The 22,117-nt window shown below is 44.7% G+C and overlaps 1 protein-coding gene and 1 long non-coding RNA gene across 2 annotated transcripts in view; one reads left to right on the top strand and one right to left on the bottom strand.

The window, feature by feature from the left end:
- The window catches only part of LOC142575335 (cyclin N-terminal domain-containing protein 1-like), a 251,895-nt gene that overhangs the window by 108,139 nt on the left and 121,639 nt on the right, over window positions 1-22,117 (top strand). The gene's annotated exons all lie outside the window — the stretch shown is intronic.
- LOC142575334 (uncharacterized) lies at window positions 10,404-20,585 on the bottom strand. Its single transcript, XR_012826628.1, has 5 exons — window positions 20,084-20,585; window positions 18,989-19,114; window positions 16,559-16,750; window positions 14,049-14,133; window positions 10,404-13,187 (listed from the first exon to the last, which is right to left on the bottom strand). It is a non-coding gene; the product is annotated as an uncharacterized LOC142575334 (long non-coding RNA).

The raw sequence follows: 22,117 nt of genomic DNA, 5'->3' as shown, positions 1-22,117 counted from the left end.
TTGCCACACAACGATAAACGTCATCTCTCTTGTCCGCATTTCCATTCTTTAACGCTGCGAGCCCGGTACTTTCCAGTAACGAACGGCATGCGCGTTATCAGCATGACATAGCATTCCCGAGAGGAAAGTAGCGGGCGCGGTGTTTTCAAGAAAGGAAAGCAAGCAAGGCAGATGACGATTATTGTTGTGTGGCAGATATACACCCTAAAGGGTGTACATTTGTCTACACTCTAAAAAAGTTTGCACCCTTTGGGGTGTATCTCTGCCACACAACAATAATCGTCATCTGCCTTGCTTGCGTTTCCTTTCTTGAAAACGCCGCGCCCTCTATTTTCTTGTTGGGAACGCTATGTCATGCTGATAACGCGCATGTCGTTCGTTACTGGAAAGTACCGCGCTCGCCGCGTTAAAGAAAGGAAATGCGGGCAAGACAGATGACGTTTATCGTTGTGTATTAAGATACGACTCAAAGGGTCTAAACTTTTCTTAGAGTGTATAAAATTTTACACCCTTTGGGGCTCACCTTGTCCCACAACAATAATCGTTATCTGTCTTGCCCGCGTTTCCTTTCTTTAACGCTGCGAGCCCGGTACTCCCCAGTCACGAACGGCATGCGCGTTATCAGTGCGACGCAGCACTCTCGACAGGAAAGTAGCGAGCGCCGAGTTTTCAGGAAAGGAAACGCAAGCAAGGCAGATGATGATTATTGTTGTGGGAAAAATATACACCCCAAAGGGTGCAACCGTTTTAAGAGTGTAAGACCTGTCCTATCATGAGCTGAACTTTACGTTTGGTCAGTGTGGGTGAAAGATTGATGCCCCTCCCCTGTCAAAAGTTGTGAAGGTTGTTTGTATTGATGACGAGAATTGCGTGAATGCGCGATGTTTGTGGCCCGTTACGTTAAAGTGGAGACCATGAGTGTTGCTCGAAGGGAAATTTGCGATAACCGAAGTAAAGAAACGTGAACGAGGCAATAGATGGTGTTGTGTGTTTGCTTTGCTGTCCGTTTTGTATACAAGCAACAGCCGCGACAAATTTCCGCGAATCTTGTTTTGTCCTCGCAGACAGGGTACCAGAATTCGTCATCACAGTTTGGGGATAACGACCCCAAATTAAGATATAAAGTATTGAAAAACAAACACATCGCGTAGCCTTCGGGAACGCTCCTCTTCCGCTTCAAACACAAGGGCCGTTTTTGTTCAGCAAGGCTGTCTCTCTCTCTCTCTCTCTCTCTCTCTCTCTCTCTGCAGAAGAGTAAACGATGCAGTTATTGTTATTCCTTTTTTCTTTCTGAGGTTTGTGTCTGTCAGCGGTACGTTTATGTCGGCACATGAGTTAGAGTCGCTCACTGCGATAGATGTTCATCCCGGGCTTTGGCTACGCAGGTTGCGACAAGATGACGCTACCGGCGTTGCTGGTCCCGGCTGCGTCTTAGTTGCAAAGGCCCCTGTAGATAAAATAAGTTTTCTACGTCGCGCTGTTCCTCCTTTCCTACTCTTTGTTCCTCCAGCATCTTCCCCGCCACTGTATGAATGTGTCCCCCAAGTAAGCTAAAAACTAATCAGGGAATGCAGAGAATATTTGTCATTAATTTTCTGACGTTGATTGTAATTATCTTTCCTAAAAGCATTAATTCACGTAAAGAGTGACTATTCAATTTGTTCCAAGTACAGGGTACATTATATAAAGAAACGTAATCCGTGCCGTCTAATTCCCAACACTGTGCAGGTTGTAACAACGCGATTAGCAATCTTTTCCGACTTCGTCGTCGTCATACAGGCTTCGTGATACAGTCGTCGTCATGCCATTGCCGCCGTCCCATTGTACTCATACTGTTGTCATGCCATCTTCGTCATTTCGCCGTCGTCATGCAATCTCTGTCACACCGTCGTTGCGATGCCGTCGCGGTTGCTCGATCTTGGTCACGATAACTTCGACGTCTGACTGTCGTCATGGGGTCGTCGTCACACAGTCGTCGTCATCTCATTGTCCTCATGCCGTCGTCATCGTCACACCGCCTTCGTCGATACAATTGACGTCATTCTTTCTTCGCCATTATATCGTAATTACGCTGTCGTCGACCTATCGCGATTACGCCGCCGTTTTCACGCCGTCATCGTCATTGCATCGTCGTCAGACAGTCGCCATCACGCACCCGTCGTGCTACCGTAATCTTCGTATCGTCGTGGTCGTGCTATGTTCGTCATTCCGGCTTGTTCATACCGTCGTCATCTTACACCCATCGTCTTGCCGTTGTCTTCATGTCGGCGTCGTCATGCCGCCTTTGTCGTTTCATCGACGCCGTTCCTTCTTCATCGTTCCATCCTCGTGACTGATTCATGCAGTCGTCGTCATGCTCACGGGCGACTTTCCCCAGCAAGCGCCATTGCAAAGTGGGACGATGCCGCAGTATGTCGCAGAAAACCGACCACGGTTGCTGAACTCTCCTTGGCAGCTTTGCTGTAGATGTGTAGGAATAATGAGAATTGCCCCCATCACCGAGGGCACACTCGATATTCATTCATCTGTTCACTGAAACGCTGCGGTCAAAACGCGGCGATCACCAGCAGAGTTGCCAAGTAGATGATAAAGAAAAAAAGAAAGAAAAAAAGAGAAACTAGTCGTGACCCCAAAAAACTCCAAACCCCAGTCGCTCGAAACCCGCGAAAAGCTGGCAACACTCTGCACCAAGTTCAGAATATGTTTTATTGCGTCTGCCTAAAACAGAGCAAAAAAAAAAAAAAAAAACATGCCTTGGACAGAAGAGTGTGTTTCTTTTCGTCCATGATGGAATAAAGTATATAAATCATCAATAATAATGGGCGTTTTTTATTGCGGGACTGTTAAGCGCGGAAACGTATTGCGAAACTAAACTTAAAAGAAAGAAAGAAAGAAGAAAGCAAAGAAAGAAAGAAGACAGAAAGAAAAGCTGCCTACGTTAACTGCAATCACTTGCCGGAAAACAGGTTGAACTACCGGATAGTGAATAATAATACAGAAAAATGACCTCCGTTTCATTTTGGTATGTTCGCGCGCATTCTTTGTGTATTTCCTCGCTGACGTGGCTTGGGTGTAGGGTCAGTGCCATCGTTGACTCCACCGGCCTCAATCTCTCTGATCTTGCGAAGAGCGTGCTCGGACAGCGTGTAACTGATGCAGCATTTGTCGTTCTTTCTGAGACCAGCCCGCACAGTAAGCATGACATTTGGCACCTTAGTGTAGGTTGAAGCACATTCAGCTGGCTGAAAACACGCTCAATTCTCTCTTACTTCCGAAGGGCTACTAAATGAGCTACGCCTTTGCTACAGGTGACGCAAAAACCGCTAAAGAACCCGCCGTCCGGAAGAGAACAAGCTTTTCCGCCAGACAGTGGGAAAGATCGCTAAATTAAGTGGGAGGACTGCTAAGTTTGCAACACTGGGACATGCCCAATCGATCGCGTTTCAGGAAAGCGGCCCGAGAGCTCTCCTCCTGCGCAGCCGTCGTGGTGCCGCCGCCGAGGCGCTCCGTTGTTTGGGTTCCGCGCGCACAGACGCTCGATCCGCTCGGCGTGTGTTTTGTCTTTCGAAAACACGCAGCACGATGGTGCACTACACAGTGCGCCCCGAAGAACTTACGCTGGTTCCCGCGGTCAACGAGAAGCCGACCAGCGGGATGCACGGCGGCGGCAAAGAGCGCTCTATGGCTCGACGGTCATCGCCAGCGCCGCCGGCGACTCGCGCGGTCGCCGCTCCCCGGAAGCTCGCCTGCGACGAACGCGGGAGAGCGTCTCTGTGGGCCGTGGGGAATCGCGCCGATTGCCTGGTGTTCCGGATGCTGACGTTCGTCGGGACGGGCGATATCGTGGTTGTACTGTACTTCGCCGTGGTCGCGTTGGGAACCGAGGACTACGCCGTCGAGTGCTTGGCGAGTTCACTGGTGCTCACGTCGTTTATGATTCTTTTTCTTTTTTTGGTTCGCGTTGCGGGAGTTTTTCGGTATTGGCTGGGAGCGAAAGTACACGGATCCTCCTGTCTGACATGTATAAGTCACCTGGGTGTTATGGAGGTTTACTTTTTTGAAGGCCACTTGTACGTGTGTGTGTGCGCGCTCAAGTTCGTGGCGAGAAAAAAGAGAAAGCGAGGCAGGCACGTTGGGCAGCTGTAAAACATGTGCACGTACCCAGCTTCCCGTCTCCGCACTCCTTTTTCGCTCGTCCCCGCGGCGTCGGACGTCAAGCGGAACTTATGTGATCTCACGTACTCGTTGCGAGCGTAGTATACGGCGTCGGTTACTGCTGCATTGAGGTGCGAGCGTGAAACAGAACGGTGTAACAATACGTTGGGTGCAACAACAGCACTGAAAGTGGAAATCGTGGAATCGTGGAAGCGGTATTACCGCAAGCGAAACTAGTGTGAGCGACGAATTGGGAAACGCCGGCGCATATCAAAGGTTGGCGCTACTTAGCACGAGCGGGGGTACCGCATTGATCCATAAGAGTTTTAACCGGACCGGCTCACGGTTGGCTAGGGGATATATAGTGATTCGAAGGAAGGGGAGATGATGCTATTTTCTGCTACCCGCGAGGGAGCATGGCTGCGCATCAGGGGGAGGGGAAGAGAGGGAGAGAAAAGAGAGGTAAGGAGGGGAAGGAAGTAGGTTGTGGGGATGGTCAGCTGCAGCAACATGTCGTGGCAGGACACCTCAAGGAGTAGGTGACCGAGGGGATCGACTACGAACTCGAGGAAGGCTTGCAGTGCTGCGACTGGGGATAGCGGGGTAAGAGATCTATGGTGTTGGCGTTGGCCGGAAGGCCGAGGCGGTGGTATGCGGCTGTCGTCGCCCGTCGTTGCCAAGCTGGTCCTGGACAGTGGCTCAGGATGTGTTCAGGGAGGATTGAAAGAAAGGCAGAAAGAGAGAGAGAGAGCTCACGCGCATCTTATCAGGGGCGTGATCGGAGATCGTTGTTCGAAACGCAAGTTCAGTTCGCGTTCAGTTTCGCCTCACGCGATTGGCCTAGGTCGCGCCAAGTCGTCAGCCGCGCACGGCGGCTGACGTTGATTAAAGTCTGTAAATCACGCGTAGCTTTCTGGTTTGATTGTTTGCGAGGCCATATTTGCCGAGAATTTTCGCCTATGTAAAGGGTCGACCGTTCGAGCGCGCACAGAAGAGGCTGACGTTGGACGTCGAAGCGGGTTCACTTTCTGAGGATGCACTCGATTCACAGTTGCAGTGGCCGCATAAGCCACTCGATCCAATGAAGGAGGATGCCGCATAGTCGCAGGCGACACAGCCTTAAATTGGTAGTTGTGATTAGCGCTACAAGTATGAACACACAAGTATACAAACGTGCGCTGTTATGATTGGGGGTTCAATCCCGTCGCTCGTGATCCGTTGTCAAGATTGGAGTCGGGCATGAATTAGAAGGTAGCTGGCGCATGCCGTCGTCCAACTTATCCACGCTGAGGACGTTGAGAAAGGGAAGGACTGCTTCTCATCGATAACGAGGAATATGGGTTTATTTACAGTATTTATATTAGTCTAACATGACTGCTTGAGAAAGTACATCAGTCTAACATGACTGCTTGAGAGAGAGTGTCCTGAGCAGCCGCACAGCAACGGTTTTTAAACACTCGGTCCTCCCCCGATACCCAGGTGACGGAAACGGCCGTCCAAGCACCGTAGGCGAGTTGACCAGGCACCGTAGAGGAGACGAGGCACCGTAGGGGAGACGACGAGGCACCGTAGGCGATTAGACGAGGCACCGTAGGGGAGACGAGGCACCGTAGGGGAGACGACCCGGCACCGTAGGGGCATTTACTCCGCGAGCTGCAGCGCGCCCGCCGGCTGCCCATTGTTTGGCGTCTTGGTCGGCGCGTGGGAAGGGGTCTCAGTAGACGTTCCCGCGGGCTCAGTAACAATAGTTGGTCCGCCGAGCCCGTTTAGTCACAATGGCGACTTCGTCAAACTCGGCTCCAGCGACGGAGAGTCGAGGACGCACGTATTGTTGTTCACACACAGTCGACTTAGTCACGTCGTGGCTAGAGGTATGCGGCGACGCTCCAGGAATGTTGCCGCCACAGTCGCAACTGGCCGGCAAAACTTGCACTGCAGCTGGCCGTTCTTAACAGCGCTCCGGCAAGGGTATTCTTTGTTTTTTTTCTTAGCAGTTGGTTTTTTTACAGCGGCAGGTGGAGTTTCTTCGGCTATATGGATATGCGCTTAGGCGTGGTCGCTTAGCCGTGGCATCTATATATTAAAATACGCACTAAATGCTAGAAAAGAAGGCTTAAAGTTAATCAAGCTCGACTAGAAGTTCAGGAGGAATCTCGTCAGAACAGCAGCCACGTGGCTAACATGCGACAGAATACGAGCGCACCGCAACCAGTAAGTGTAACGAAACAGACGAACTCCTCTGCGCCTCTTGCTGAACTTGTCGTACCAATGTTGTTTTGTGTTTTAAACGCCATACTTGCCGCTGATCCACAGGGTAATAACCTCCCGGAGCTCAAGGCCGTATTGTCGATGGAACAAGTGATATTGCTAAACACTACATCAGCCACTGCGCGGGCGGGGCATGAATAATTGTTATCAATATGTCGCCATATTACAGTGGATAGTCTTCGCTATAAGTTGGCGGATTTTAGAAAACTGGTGGCTCAGTTCTCCTGTCCAGTGTCATGTATTACAGAGGCCGGTGTGGACAACGCGTTTAATCTAGCCAACTACGCTGTTTATACGTCCTCTCAATCTACAGGACTAAGCAGAGCGATGGTCTGTGTTCGAAGAGGCCTGCAGTCAGCGTTACTAAGTGCTGCAGCGCCACACATACAAGAATGCGTAGCATGTAATGTTCGATTTGGCCGAATAAATATCACTATAGTCACTGTTCATCTACAGCTCTCTACACATATTTAACTTTCCACATTGACGGGCCTCGTTCAGAAATACACAAAAGATATAATATTTTGCGGAGATTTCAATGCGCACGATGTCATGTGGGGAAGCGCCTGCTGTGACCGTCGTGAAAATGACCTAGAAAAGGCCATTGAGAAGAGTGGTCTGTGTTTGTTGAATGACGGCTCAGCGACATTTCTACGGGGTTTAAATTACTCCAGCTGCCTAGATCTCACGCACTGCTCAAACGATACTGCATGGGGAGCAACATGGAGAACAGACATTGAAGCAAGGGGTAGCGATCATTTTGCTATTCTGTTACAGCATTCTAGACTACTATTTTCGACTTGTCGGCGCTCTGCAATGATAACAAATTGGCAGGCATTTTGATATCACATTACAAGTGAAGCTGATGCGGTCTGTGATTTAGACAGTCTGTTATCGCTTATAGAAGACAAATTGAACCTTCGTTCAAAGTTTGTTAAGATTCCTGAAGGTTACGCTGGTGTAGACTCTGAATACGAAAGTTTCAGAGCTATACGCCGCACGGCTGTGAGATAATACCGACGCACAGGCCTTATTGAAGATTTCAGAGAATGGCAAAATATGTATTATCGTATGGGTCGGCACCTGGAGCGCCTAGGGACAAAGAGCTGGCAGGAATTCTGCACTTCACTTACTCCCCTTACACCTGACTCAAAACTTTGGAATGTTCCGTGCTCCTTGAATGGGCCAGTAACGCACTAACAGCTATTCATAGCTTTAGCTTTAGTCCAGAAAATACCGGAAACGACCGTTGCAAACGAGTACTGTCAGCTTATTACACGCCTATGTGCAGCGGCAAACGCACCTGAATACAGTAACTCTGTCGAAGAAGTCGAAGCATCGATCAATTTTTCCATCATTAGCCATCATCACGACCTAGGTTAGCCGTTTTCATTAGAAGAATTAAAGAACGCACTTGTATCATGCCGCCAGAGGACAGCCGCTGGACCTGACGGGGTCACATATGCTGCCCAGGAAAACCTGCGTCCTGTGGACACAGTTGAAATTACTGAGCGATGCACGGACATCGGAATGTCTTCCTCCTTCCTGGAAAATTGCACGAGAGGTTCCGATACTGAAACCGGGTAAAACTTCTTTATCGCCAGATTCTTTCCGCCCTGTCAGTCTCACGAGTTGCCTGTGTAAACTTATGGAAAAGATGATAGACGCAATGCTTCAGTGGTGGACAGAATGCACCAACGCACTACCCGAAAATATGGCGGGCTTCCGCAGGCGCCGGTGTACGATGGATGCTATTTTAGATCTTGTTACAGATGTAGATCACGAGAGGAGCTGTGAAACGCCCTCGCAGTGCTCCTACACTCTTAAAAAAAAGGTAGTCGCAAGCGACTCTTTTCGGGGTGTATCTGCTCGTCGCACATATGATGACCTTTTGGGTGGTAACACGTACTCTCTTGGAAATACAGTGCGGGCGACTCCCTCACAGTACCAGTGACTCTCTCCCGCAAGACCTACTGAGGTGTATGTATTACTCCCAAAGCAGGAGTTGATGCGAGTACCTCAGTGTTCCATGCAAGTACCCCTTGGTAGTCAGCGGTACCCCTTTGGAATGGCAACAGTGACCCAGCCTAGGGTAGTCATCTTAAGACTCACAATGGTGGTGTACATGACTACCATGGCGAGAGTTGGTTAAACTACCATTTGGGTGGTAACACGTACTCTCTTGAAAATACAGTGCGGGCGACTCCCTCACAGCACGAGTGACTCTCTCCCGCAAGACCTACTGAGGTGTATGTATTACTCCCAAAGCAGGAGTTGATGCGAGTACCTCAGTGTTCCATGCAAGTACCCCTTGATAGTCAGCGGTACCCCTTTTGGAATGGCAACAGTGACCCATCCTAGGGTAGTCATCTGAAGACTGACAATGGTGGTGTACACGATTACCATCACAAGAGTTGGTGAAACTACCTCATGGTACTTAACCAGACCCTTTGCAGCAACTGCTGTGACCTCTGCCTGGGCAGTCAATAGACTATCTCTACACTTAGATGGAAGCTCACAACATAATAGATTTTAGTTTTCACGTGCAACAATTACCTAGTTATTTAGCCACCATTATATGTTATGATAAACTGCAATACTATAAACAACTAAAAAAACACTGAGCACGTAGCACTACAGTGAGTGAAACACCAAGAGCAAATATTTCACTGCTATCACTGTATTAACCTCAAATGCATCAATGGACTATACCTGGCAAAAACAGAAGACAACAGTCTGATTTGCTAAATTGGAATCAATGGCCAACCTTGAGAAACATTATGCTTCAGTTTACAAGGCATACTAAACAGCTGCAATATGTCCAAAGTTATGAGGTAAGGATGGATATTTGGGCGTGTTGGTTAAGCATGATCTGAAGTGAAGGCGCTAAATTGACGGAGGACAAAGATCAAACACACACACACACAGGGCGCCACTTCCAACAATGCTTAATCAGGAAAAAACGCCACTGATTTATACTAGAAGCGCAATCACAGTTTCTCAGGGTGCATTCGCGTTCAGGTAAAGCAGTTCCCGCAAGGCACCGGCCTGTGCTACTAAACACGATAACAAATACGTAGATTGTCAGGCAGGAGTTGTTCATGAGATTCCTTTAGATTGTGGTAAAAAGTATGTGGGCCAAACAGAGCAGTGCCTGAATGACAGGCTGAGGCAACACAATAACAAAGTGAACAATGGGAGGGAGGGCCACCTGGCAATTCATTGTAGAAATTGCAAATGTAAGCCAGACTTCCACGCCTGCGCTGTGGTTGCCAGAAGCCATGACAAATGGGTTAGATTAATAATTTAGGCCAAAAGAATCATTGAAACAGCTGATAACTGCGTAAGTGTTGCATCCATATTAATGTTACGCAAAGAACTGCTTTACCTGAACGCGAAAGCGCCCTGAGAAACTGTGATTGCGCTTCTAGTATAAATCAGTGGCGTTTTTTCCTGATTAAACATTGTTGGAAGTGGCGCCCTGTGTGTGTGTTTCTTCTTTGTCCTCCGTCATTTTAGCGCCTTCACTTCATATTATGAGGTAATTTAGCATTTCAGGCATTTGAATAAGGATTTAATCATTTGCCACGACAAAGGGCTCAATTATGTTGATATGCCATGGAGGCATACATGGACAGAGGAATTAAATTTCAATATTGATATTAAGCGACAAATTTACAATCTCACCAAAACAAAGCAATCATACAGCATCGATGCTAATGGAGAAAAAGAAATATGCCTAAAGGCCAGATAAATGCAAAACCGGACAATATAAATAGCGCCAGTTCAACATCCCCGTGGTGCCGGCATAGTAAGTACATCCCATAATGTTTCAAAAGTGCAACTTCTTGGCCATCATTTCATCCAATTTGTCAAAAAAGACTGTTGTCTCACCTCCTAAATGTTTCCATTAGCACTGCCTCCATGTTTGCGTGAAATGCTGCCTGCTCCGGTTAAGATCTGAAAGAACAGCACAACTGTTAAAACTTTGTAAACATTTTATTCAATAAGAACATGAACACATCACAGTAACCTTTAGCAAGAGCACATATAGTAATCACAAGGAACACTTATTTCTTATAAGCAGAGAATCCAGTTTACAGCAGGAAGAGAGGAGCCTGAGAATAGCTATAATGCATCCGTAAATGTTCTCTTTGAACGAACCACAAATGGCCTTGCCATCAGGGCATATCACAAGCCCACACATGTGGATACACAATAGGCAGAACATATTTAAATAAGTATAAGGATATAAGTATAAGTTAATTTTTTGGCAAAAAGCTGCCTGCACAGCTTGACTGTGCCCAGAAAACCCCTACAAGCAGTAGCACACGAGTGGTGCAGGAAATCTTCAACAGACACACATAGAATAGTCACATTCAATAAAGAGAAACATTCACTATTTATGCATACAGAGTCTAATAATCTTTGCACAAAATTTGAACAGTAAAATCGAAACGCTGAAATGGTCACATTTATGTTCAGAAATAATAAAAGTAATAACCAAGCAAACGTGCAGCATCTACTAGCAAAGACATAAAATCACATTTCAACACATAAAATCACATTTCAACAAAATATTTCCGCAGCTCAGCTTTGGTATACCCTTTTAGAACATGGGGCAGGTTATAAGACAACATTTGCAATTTATAATTAGCGCGAAAACATGGTATAATCCATGTATTAATAGGTCTTGTGACTATGTTAGCACGACGCATGTCCAAAGATGCCAGAGTAGAATAAAAATCGGCAGTGGATGCCATTGAGAAATAAATTTTTTGTAACAACTTAAAGTTATACAAATGATTGACGCGGACAATGTTATGTGCTTCAAAAGCACATTTGGAGGTAGTTGTATTATCAACATTAGCGATTATTCGAACAATTTTCTTTTGCAATACGAGAACCTTATTTATGTTTGTTTTGGTCATTGTGGCCCATACTAAACTGCAGTAGTTAAGGCGAGAATGTACATGGCTTCACTTTGCTGTAAGTAATTTGAGACAACAGCTGTCTTCCAATAATGGGGCTCACTGCTGTGAACTTATAGCATAATGCCCTCCAATGTCACATTTTCACATGAAATCTACAGAATGTTTCTATTATACATGAATGAAATGCAAGCTGCGATTCTATGGGGGAATGGCACTGAGCTAATGCCTACTAAACAATCTGCGTAAGTGTGAATGACAGCATCATTAACAGAACTACCCTGCTGCTTTGCAAGGAGTCACTCCATCTCAGTAACATCAAAAGCGGGTTGCGCGCATCACAGAGATGAGACAAAGTTCCAAATAAGGGCCAGAATTATGTAGTATTGTTTATTGATCAAATAATGCTCACTATGTTCTGTCAAGTTAACAATGCCACAGAAAACAGCTAATTATAATGGCCGCCGGCAACTCAGTGCTGTGACATACCACGTCTAGCAACTGCCTCATAACACATGATCCTTATGTAATACTCTAATGGCACTTTCCTTTTGCAGCAAGCAGTTAAAGTATTAAAAGTACTGCAATGCACTTCCAAAGCAGAGTTATTTCCCCATAGTGGGATCAAGACCACATAATAAAAAGGACACCACAGGTACAGCATAGAAGAAGTGTATTCTGCAGTACTGTATAAGTGCTGAAGCTTCCTTCTTGGTACTGCTGAGTGATTTTCATGCTGCCTAGTTCCTGTTTCGTGCACTCACAAAGATTGTGGAATGATCAACACATTGCGACTAGAGTCGCTAAAGTTATACATTCACATTCATTGGAACCACTTTATTTGTTAAACCCTTTAATGACCACGCATATAAATACAAAACAAATTATTTTCCTAAATGTGCAAAAGACACTGAGAATAAGCATAACCAACAAAAATAAAGGATATTTTGTAGAAACTCCTTTAGTAGTATGGGGGAAGAAGTGGGCTTCTCCCCAAGCGACATATGGCTGCGTTTGGAATCTATACAGAGAGCTCTTTGCATTGTGTGTCTGAGGTCGCTACAGCAGATCTTGCACTGGTCTGTCTCCCCTGACCGTGCTTTCCAAAGAAAACGAGTCCCATGTCTTTTTTTTTCCCATCCTGTGTTCCTGCTCTAAACCGACAAATGACACTAGCTGCCAGTCATTCAGTGTTGGCTCAATACATTTAACAAGAAACTTCTTACTCAATGCCAAAAATCAGCAAGAAAAATTATAATTTTTTGGTATGCTGTATGCAGAACTCATCAATGAAAGGTTTAAAACAACTGAAGTGTCAGAGCAGCATAGCCACACACTTTTCGCTAAATCTTAGCATGTATATCAATATACATTACAGTACAAATGCCGTATTACTAGTCTATAAATGCATCTACCACTACATCTTGAACTAATGTTTCACTCTAGGTTCAAGGTGGCGATGCGATATGATATTTTGCTTCTTTGATCACCTACAAAATCTCTGGTGACAGCATTGCAGTCATAGTTGCTATAGCTGGATTGCATGTTTGCTTTTTTTCAAGAAAAAATGTAAATGAAACGAACAAGTACATCAAGAGAAGCAACTAAATGTTTCTACTAAGCCACATAACAAAGAAAGGAGAGTCAGTTTATCTAGAGTTATGCATGCAAACTTGCAGCTGATCACCCGTCTTCAAAATCCAGATTTTGAGCATGTGTCACAATTTCGCTTGCCTTTCTTGCTTTCACTTCTGCATCGACTTCAGGGCATCCTGGTGGCATTCACTTTCGCATGTTTTTGTACTTGTTTCTTAGGCCCATATACCATGAGAACTGGAATGAAATGAAAGCAATTGACTTTACATACCTAATCAACAGTTCAATGACTGCAATCAAAGCAGAAAGCTGGGCTAGTTGGTGTGTCATGATCATTCAAAAGAATCATGATTATTCAAAATATTCTCGTCGTCCTCTGTCTTTGTCCCTGCTACTTTGTGCTGTTCTTTTGAATAATCAGTTCAATGACTTCCAGTTTTCAGGTTTTGAAAGAAACTGCAAACACAGTACAGTTAAACGTGGAGTTGCCCTGACCTTAGCTTGCTTTTTTCACTGTTTCCTTCATGTTCCAGAATGTACCAAGCGAGTTGTTTTAGCACACCTTCCAACACAATATCTGAGGATTACTTTCAGTATTGGTGTTGGTCAAAATGGCTACAGGTACAAAAATATATTATTTAACCAAATACATATTTAGCTGAGCTTGCAATTAATTTTACAAGAGGTGGCCATATACATGCCAGGTGCAGAGGTGCTGTTGATATCTTCATATTTAGTTAAGCTGCAAAGCTTTAAAACCACCAAATCTCTACTCAATCACAAGCACACAGACCTGAACAGCTGCAAGCAAGGATGGCCATAAACTTTACAAAGTACTAAGAAAGCCTTTGGCAGCATGCTTAATGTAAAAAAAATTATGGGGCTTTATGCGCCAAAACCATGATCTGATTAAGAGGCATGACGTAGTAGGGCACTCCGGAAATTCGGATCACTTGGGGTTCTTTAACATACACCTAAATCTAAGTACACAGGTGTTTTTGCATTATGCCCCAATCGAAATGCGGCTGCCTTGGCCTGGATATGCTTAACATCTAAAAGTGCAAAAGAAATAAAAAAGTTATAAGAAAATGATCTTACATGGCCAAGGTGCAATGTGTCCCTCAGTGCTGGGTACTGGTTTACGAGGCTCCTTGCAGCAACATTGCACAATTTATTTGGGTACCTGATGTTTAAAAAAGCGTGCATCAACCTTTGACATCAAACAATACACAAGAAACAATATGCAACAGCACTGAAGCGCAACCATTTCCATGAAATAATATCAAACAGTTGAACCGTGAGTCATCAGATGGGAGAATTTAAGTAAACTGCACCATGAAAGCATTAGGTGCGTGACAAGACCGAGGTTAGAGAATTGATCAGATGGATTTGACACAGGACAGGGGTAACATTTAATCCTTTTGTCCTGCAATAGCCAAGATAAACAGATAATCATGACCACAGTTCACAAACTCTTAAAATACTTTCACCAAACAAGATGTTATAAAAGGTTTTAATTAATATTTCAAATTAGCTTATTACTAAAACATGCACACAAGGGAAAATTAGCCATGAATACAAACTTGAAGGTGCATCTCCTATAAGAATTTACAAGGGCAGCTTATTAAGCTAGTTGTTGAACAATTCTCGTGAGTGTACAGTGCAAAGGTTAAACGAGGACGTAGACACAAGCACTGACTACCAATGGAGGTTTTATTGCTGAATACACACAATAGTAATACAGCTATCTGAAAAATAACTACTAAAAAAGAGAACAAAGCAGACCATCAAGAGCCACACGAAGAAATGTAGAGTTGCGTAAAAAATGCTCGCTGTAGGTTTGACTTCCCAGAAACTTGAGCTCTCTTTCTGATAAGGCAATGGATGGCTTGCTGATGCATGAACTCTGCTCCCATGCCAATTGTGCTACTTCAAGTATGATATGGGTAAGACCATCCCTGTGCTTGTGAATAACTGACATTCTTTCAAAGAAAGGAGTGCAGCCACGCATGCTAGTATGATGTGCCAAAAAAACTCTCTGTCATTGCGCACATTATATGCATGTTCGCACAACCTCTCATGAAGGCATCTGGCAGTCTGCCCCATATGACAAGCGCCGCATGAAAGAGAAATTTCGTACACAACCTTTTATATGGAGTCAACATGCCAAATCTTGCGCTTGACGTTGCAGATACCTTTCTGACTGCCCTATCAGAAAAAGAGCAAAATTTTTTCTGGAAGTCACGTGGACGGCCTGTATTTGTGACGCAATCATATTTTTTTTGTATCTCAATTTCCAGCGTAGTTCATTTTTTGCCCACTCGTCTGCTTTTCTAGTTCTATCTTCAGAAGTTAATGTTTTTCAGATAGCTCTTTCACTTGCTTGTGTAAATTCGGCACATTGAATAATAACATCTCAGTTGACAGTCGGCACTTCTGTCTATGTACCGTTTACCTTTGTGGTGTACACTACCTATAAGAACTGTAACCAGCAGCTAAAGAAGCTTTATTCAACGCGTCATTCTAGCGCCCTCGCCCACTCATTAACCCAAGACTCATGGCAAGGAAACCACGGAGGATATTGCTCCATTGAAGCATGAGATAAATTATGACTGAGTGTTAACCTTTCTGTAGCTTTCATGACTTTTTTGTGAAGGAAAAGGAATGGAAGTAGAAGAAATGCTGCTGGTGGTAACCGAACCCACAAATTTGACATGATGCATGCAGCGCTGCACCAATTCATCTAGCCATGACTTGTCTTTCCCTCCTGGTAGCCAAACCCCCATATTTCACATGAAACACGCAGCACTGTACGAATTCATCTAGCCACAACTGTCTTTCCATCCAATTCACTTGGTATTTGTGTACCCGCATAAAATGTAGCGCTGCTAGTGTCAGGGTTCATGTTGTTAGCCAGAATAAAGAAAATGGGCTCAGGGCTGCAATGTCGACATTGCCATTGAATATTTAAATCTCGAGGTCATGAGTGAACTGTAATTCAGGACTAGTCAACGATGTATCAGTGATAAAAACATTTCGAACCAACAATGCTATATACACTGCTAAACACTTAAAAAGGCACTACACAATGTGGACATTGTTCACTGCCCCAATGCAAAGCTTTAGGAAAACAATTTTTTTCCCCTCCGGTTATTGAGCGTTTTCAAGGGGAACTATGCAGCAACTAAGTTATAATCATGAATTAGACAACAAAAACTTGTTTTGATTATAGACACCTCCCACTTGCCTTAGTGACATAACCGCATGAGAATGGAGGGTAATACGCTTTCTAATTAACATTGTGCTTACCATGCATATTGCAATACAAGGTTGGGAAAAATGCACGACTGAACATAATTGGGACATTTACTGTGGAATGAATTTTCATTAAGTACATTCTATACCAACTTTATTTGCATCTGGCATAGGTCGGCAAACTGATGCATGAGTCGACTCACTCAGACTGATCTCGAAAACGAGTCTCAGTGAGTCCGACTGAGACGAATTTTTGTAGGTCTTAGCCCGATGAACCCGGCTGAATAGAATTTTTGTGAGTGTGTTCTCATTATTTTGCTGACCAATGCATCCAGGTAATTGTTGTGACTTACATTGTCTGAGATAACAAATTGTAGGCAATCCATTCAAATTTCTTTTGAAGATTGTCAGGCACGCCTCCTGCTGTAATATTTCAGAGGTGTGCAGCAACGCCAATGGGCATCAGAGGCAGTGTGTACGTTGACAATTCCTTGTACTGTCCTTTGACTGCATTCTCCGCATGTCCAACCGCACTACCAGACATCCTTAAAAAAAGAAGTATTCATTGAAATCAACAACAAAATCCAGTGCTACAAAAACAAAAGATGTGGTATCACAGACTATCACTCCACATGCTCAAATTTACCTACTATGTAGTTAGTGACGTGCTAAGAATACAGGAAGGGCTCTTGATAAATATGGGCACATTTGCCATGGCAAATGGAGCCCATTGCTTTTCAAGGATAATGATGTACGAACAGCAAAAATCACTGACTGAGACAACTGACTCGTTACAGCATGAATGGGCTCCTAAAACGAAATTTAAAGAGGAATTTTATCACCCCCTATACAGATACCTCCTTACCAACACACCATGATCCCTCTCCACCTTTTAGCATTGGTACCATGCACAAGGAAGGTGCATTATTGGTCCCTTCACAGACATTGGTAACATGAGCAAAAAGCTCCCCCACCAAGGTGAAATAGGCAACCATAGTGACGCACCTGCAAACATTCCTTCTGAGGAAAACTTATTGCTAGCTAAATCGTCTACACAGGTATTGCTTTGTGAAGGACAAATACTGGGCCATAGAGTGCCAAGTCCAGACTAGCATTGTCTTGGGACCAGAAACAGAGAACAAAAGCAGGTCAGATAAAGGCCAAGGATGATTTGATCGAACAAAAATATACTAGAACATCCTGGTTCTCAAATACACAAACTAGACCGGTTGTGTTTATCCAAACATTATTAACTCCCTATCACATTTCTGGTGGCTAATGAATTAATATTTCAATGAACGTATTTTTTCTCATAACTTCTTGGTGCCTTTGCTTATAAGCTTTTTTTGTGAAACATGGCTATTATTTCAAACAGGAAGTCAAATTTTCCCTCAGCATTACATAAATCTGAGCTACTGAGATAGATACAAATGTCAAGGTGAGATAAGACTTTGAAAGGTGATATGGAAGGATTGAGGAGTCACAAACATGATTGTGCTTCTTAAGCTCTTCATATATCATCAGTTATATGTGGGCTGTCTAGACTGCAGAAAATTTAAAAAAAATATTTTGCAGCGTTTTGTTTTTATGTTTTCACAAATACACCTCATTTGTAATATCTATTAGTAGCAGAGCATTCCCATATTTAACAAGGACAGTGGTATGCTATGAAAGTGGAACTAGGACTATATAGATACATAAAGATATTAGGGGGAAAAAACGTTTTATTTTTACATAGTGGAATTGTCCCTATGGCATGCATTTATTTGTTTACGAAATTCCCATGAGCTTATTCCCCAAAGTTAAGACACAACCAGGGGCAGAAAAAAGCTTTAGGACAGGAATGAGTGTCACTTGCTACTACTTTACTGAAAGCAAACAGGTTCATATTTATAGGTGAAGGTGGCCATGTGCGCACATATGTTTGCACGCAATACTCAAACAAGTTTGCCCGTTATTATTCAGTCATACAGTGCAGAAACTGTCGTTCAATTCAGTTCAAGCCACAGATGTATCACTGGCATAGACGTCACATTTCATGTTGATGAAACAGGCCTCCATTAATTCTCATGCAGACAATCTTTGCTTTTACCAAGAATGCGGATATTGAAAAGATATGGCTCACGCGTCCGGTAATTGCAGTGCATAGGCAAATGCGCATTAATCTTATTCCTGGCAGACAGCTCATGTTCCCTTGCCAAATCGTTGGTGCAACAACCTGTCTGGCTGATATGCACCTTGCCGCAATTAAGTGGAATTTCGTACACCATACCGACTGCGCAAGTCACATATGGCCTTGTATGATTTTTACCACAAAGGGTCAGCTTCTGTGGGTCTGAGATGCGTGGGCACAGGACAGTAAGCTTCCGTGGAGCCAAGAAAATAATAGGTACTTTGTACCTGCTGGCCACTTTCTTTAAATCGTGGGCCACTTCATGCATGTATGGAACAACATGCAGCCTTTTCTCCACTAGTGGCTTGGCAAGGGGCATCCAAGCGTTCTTTTTGGCTGTGACGCTCACCTCCTTAAATCATGGGTTTGCGGAACTGCAATATTTCTATCTCAGCTATTAATGAGCCAATTTGAAAATTTCTGCAGTAGAATGCTCCCAAGAGGGCACCTAACAACTTCCAGCATATAATTAAATTAGCTATGTGGCCTGGTGAGGGGCTCTTTAAAGTAGTGCTCAAATACTGGTATTATAGCTTTCCAGCATACGACAGGTTTTCATGTTATACAGAGTTAATGCATGAGTACAGATTAAATAAGATCGGGTGCATACGGCTTTTTTTGTGCCTCTGATGCTTCGGAGTGGCTTGGGGAGACAACCAAGTTAATCAATGCTCCATCACACACCGTCGTGCTTTCACCCATGTCGACGTAGCACTGGAACCGGTCGTTGGAAGATCTGAAAGCACACCCAGATGGTTTAGCAATAGTTTTGCACATTAGAAGTGAAGCTGTGGACATTGAACAGGCATTGATTAATTAAACAGCCTTTCTTTATGGTTGCTGTACTGTCCCAAACAGGTTTGTTATTTAGAGCCATCACAGCACAGCACAGCACTAATCCTGCTGCCCATATGTGATCTAAGTACAGGGCGCATTAAGCTAACAAGGCTAAGCTTATTTATGCAATGTCAGCAACCATCAGTGTATAAGAACAGATGATTTCACAAAGATAGACCCATATTGCTGATTGCCCGAGGTTTTCATAGTCCTACTGCTGAAAATGCCAGCAATTTTTTTTCCTCAGTTGGTTCAATTTAACTTCATTGCTGCGTGAATGTTGCAGCGCACAAATGACGACAAAGATTGAACAGGCAAACAAGAAGTCCGTTTTCCTCGCCTTGCCTGTTTTATTAAACGTTGCAGAAGTTTGCAGAATATGGCATACTGCGACCAGTTATGCTAACTAAAGCACCATTACATTGACTGAAGCTGTTACTACTCCCTCTCCTACCAGAGATAGGGAAGCGATTGCACACCTGACCTCAACATCAGTAGTAAACCAACTGCACAAATTTTCAGAAGATGGAAGTCCTGAAAAGGCTAGTTTCCTTGCGGCTTCTCGACACGGCAATAATTATAGTTGAGCAACGTTGTGTTCGTACGGGCAAGTATGTACTACACTTCTCAATTTAAGGTCAAGTGCATTGGCTGCCACGAAACAAAAATATTAGTAGTTGGCAGCACAGTGAAGTGACACAGAGCAATTTCGTAGCACTCGATCTGTCAGTTCAACGCGCGGCAACCGAACAGTTAATAATCGTGCTCGACATTTCCGCTACGCATACTGTTGCTACTTTGCCCATATGAACCAAACAATGACCAAATCCTCTTTGCGCTCCATAACGCGCAGCACATTTACGCTCACCTGTATTAGAAGATCGTTGCCTGTCATCAGGTACACGAACCCTCCCGTCCGCAGGCTTTCGTGGAGGTCGGCGAGTTTCCGGGCGCCTGTGAGCTTCACGATTTTCTTTGATGGCCCCTGCGAAACGAGGCAAGCCGCTTCTTCCGCACCAGTCGGCGAGCGTTCAGTTTAAGCCGGATCGGACGACATGCTGCCACCGTTGTCACGTTTCACAGGCGCAACGCAAGCAAGAGGCAAACCGCTCCTTCCGCACCAGTTGGCGAGCGTTCAGTTGAAGGCGGATCGGACGCCATACTGCCACCGCTGTGAGGTACAGGCGCACCGCAAGCAAGAGGCAAACCGCTCCTTCCGCATCAGTCGGCGAGCGTTCAGTTGAAGGCGGATCGGACGACATGCTGCCACCGCTGTCGGATTTCACAGGCGTAACGCAAGCAAGAGAGGAATACCACTCGCGTTTAGATACTCGTTCACCGCCGTAGATTGCAAAGCGCCGTCAGAGCCATTGCCGCGCTTCTCATAGTTGCGAATCCAAAGTCGAAGTAAATATGAAAGCCGTAAGTCATGTGCTGGGTCCTGAATATTTCGCTGCGCGCGTTCGCAAAACATTTTTCGCTCACCGCTGCGCTATCCCTGCTCAAATTTGGCAGAACGACCACATTTTGGTGTCTACTTCGTTTAGTATAACACTTAGCACAGTTAATTGCCTGATCTTTTTTTTAATGCAAACTTACCGGCGCTCATGAAAATGCGAGCTGCTGACGCGACGGCGCAAGCATAAACTTGTATCGCCGCCTGTCGTCAGCTGCAGAAAGCAGCATATCAGGGAGCGCTGCCGCGTGTTGCCTGCTCCTGGTACCATAGAGTTTCCTACAAAATTACTAGAGGGAACTCTGGCGCTAGTGTCTACGTGAGCTACAATGGGAGCGGTTGTCCCAGCATGGGAATTATGGGAAGTACATGGATTTGCCTAAACTTCGTCCTTTTTGGCTTCAAACGGCTTTGTGACTTAGTAAACTCGTCATTTTCAACAGTTTATTGCGTAATAAATAATTAAATAAACATCATTAAAATTGCCCGACTGCAGGATTCGAACACAGGGACTCTAGTACAGAAGCCTGATATTGAAACCATTAAGCCACGGATGCATGTATCGACAAGCGAATGAAACGCACTTATGAATTTATCGCGGGCATGCCAGTGCTTTGAGACGCTTGGTGCGTTTCGATTTGGGCACATAAACAAGCTCAATCATTGCAATTAATAGCAATTGTACGCGTTCCCCGGCGTCTTCTACACTTCGAAGAATATAGATTGCGCTGAAATATACGACAATAAGAATTATATAGCGTAATATACAAAGCCACAAGAACGTCTGAATCCACAAGCACGAAGATCAGACAAATCCATGTACTTCCCATCATTCCCATGGTAGGACAACGACTGCAGCGCCAGAGTTCCCTCTAGTAATTTTGTAGGAAACTCTATGCCTGGTACAGGCGACCGTCCTCTGTAAGACGCTGCTTTTTAAAGCTGACGGCAGGCGGCGACACTGGTTGATTCTTGCGTCGTTACCGCAGCTGTTTGCAGCCTCATGGGCGCAGGCAAATTTGCGTTTTTCTTACAAACAAGGCACTTAACTGTGCCGAGTGTAAAGTCGACGCCAAGATGCGATCGCTCTACAAAATTTGAGCAAGAACAGAGCAGCGGTTTGCACATTCCATCGTGGCCGCAATGATTGCACAAACAGACCACAACGTTTTTAGATTCTAAATCTAAAGCGTTGACAGACAACCACGACCCACAGAAGCCTTCGTACGAGGCAATATTCCTCTAAAGGGCACTGCTTCACAGAAGTGGTGCCTTTCCGGACTGTTACCTCAGATTTTCGCTTCTAAAATTCTAGAGGGAAACGAGGGCTGGGAGGTTTACCTCCTATTCGGAGAAGTTGTAGGCATGCTTTCGTCTGATGAGCTTCCCTAAGAGTCTCTTGTTTATATTGTTACGTAGTAAGACATCGACGAAAAGCTATTTACA

Source organism: Dermacentor variabilis, chromosome 3 (genome assembly GCF_050947875.1).
Source record: "Dermacentor variabilis isolate Ectoservices chromosome 3, ASM5094787v1, whole genome shotgun sequence".
Classification (NCBI taxonomy): Eukaryota; Metazoa; Arthropoda; class Arachnida; order Ixodida; family Ixodidae; genus Dermacentor; species Dermacentor variabilis.
The sequence above is the reverse complement of the archived record's forward strand: the minus strand, read 5'-3'. Positions and strand labels throughout refer to the sequence as shown.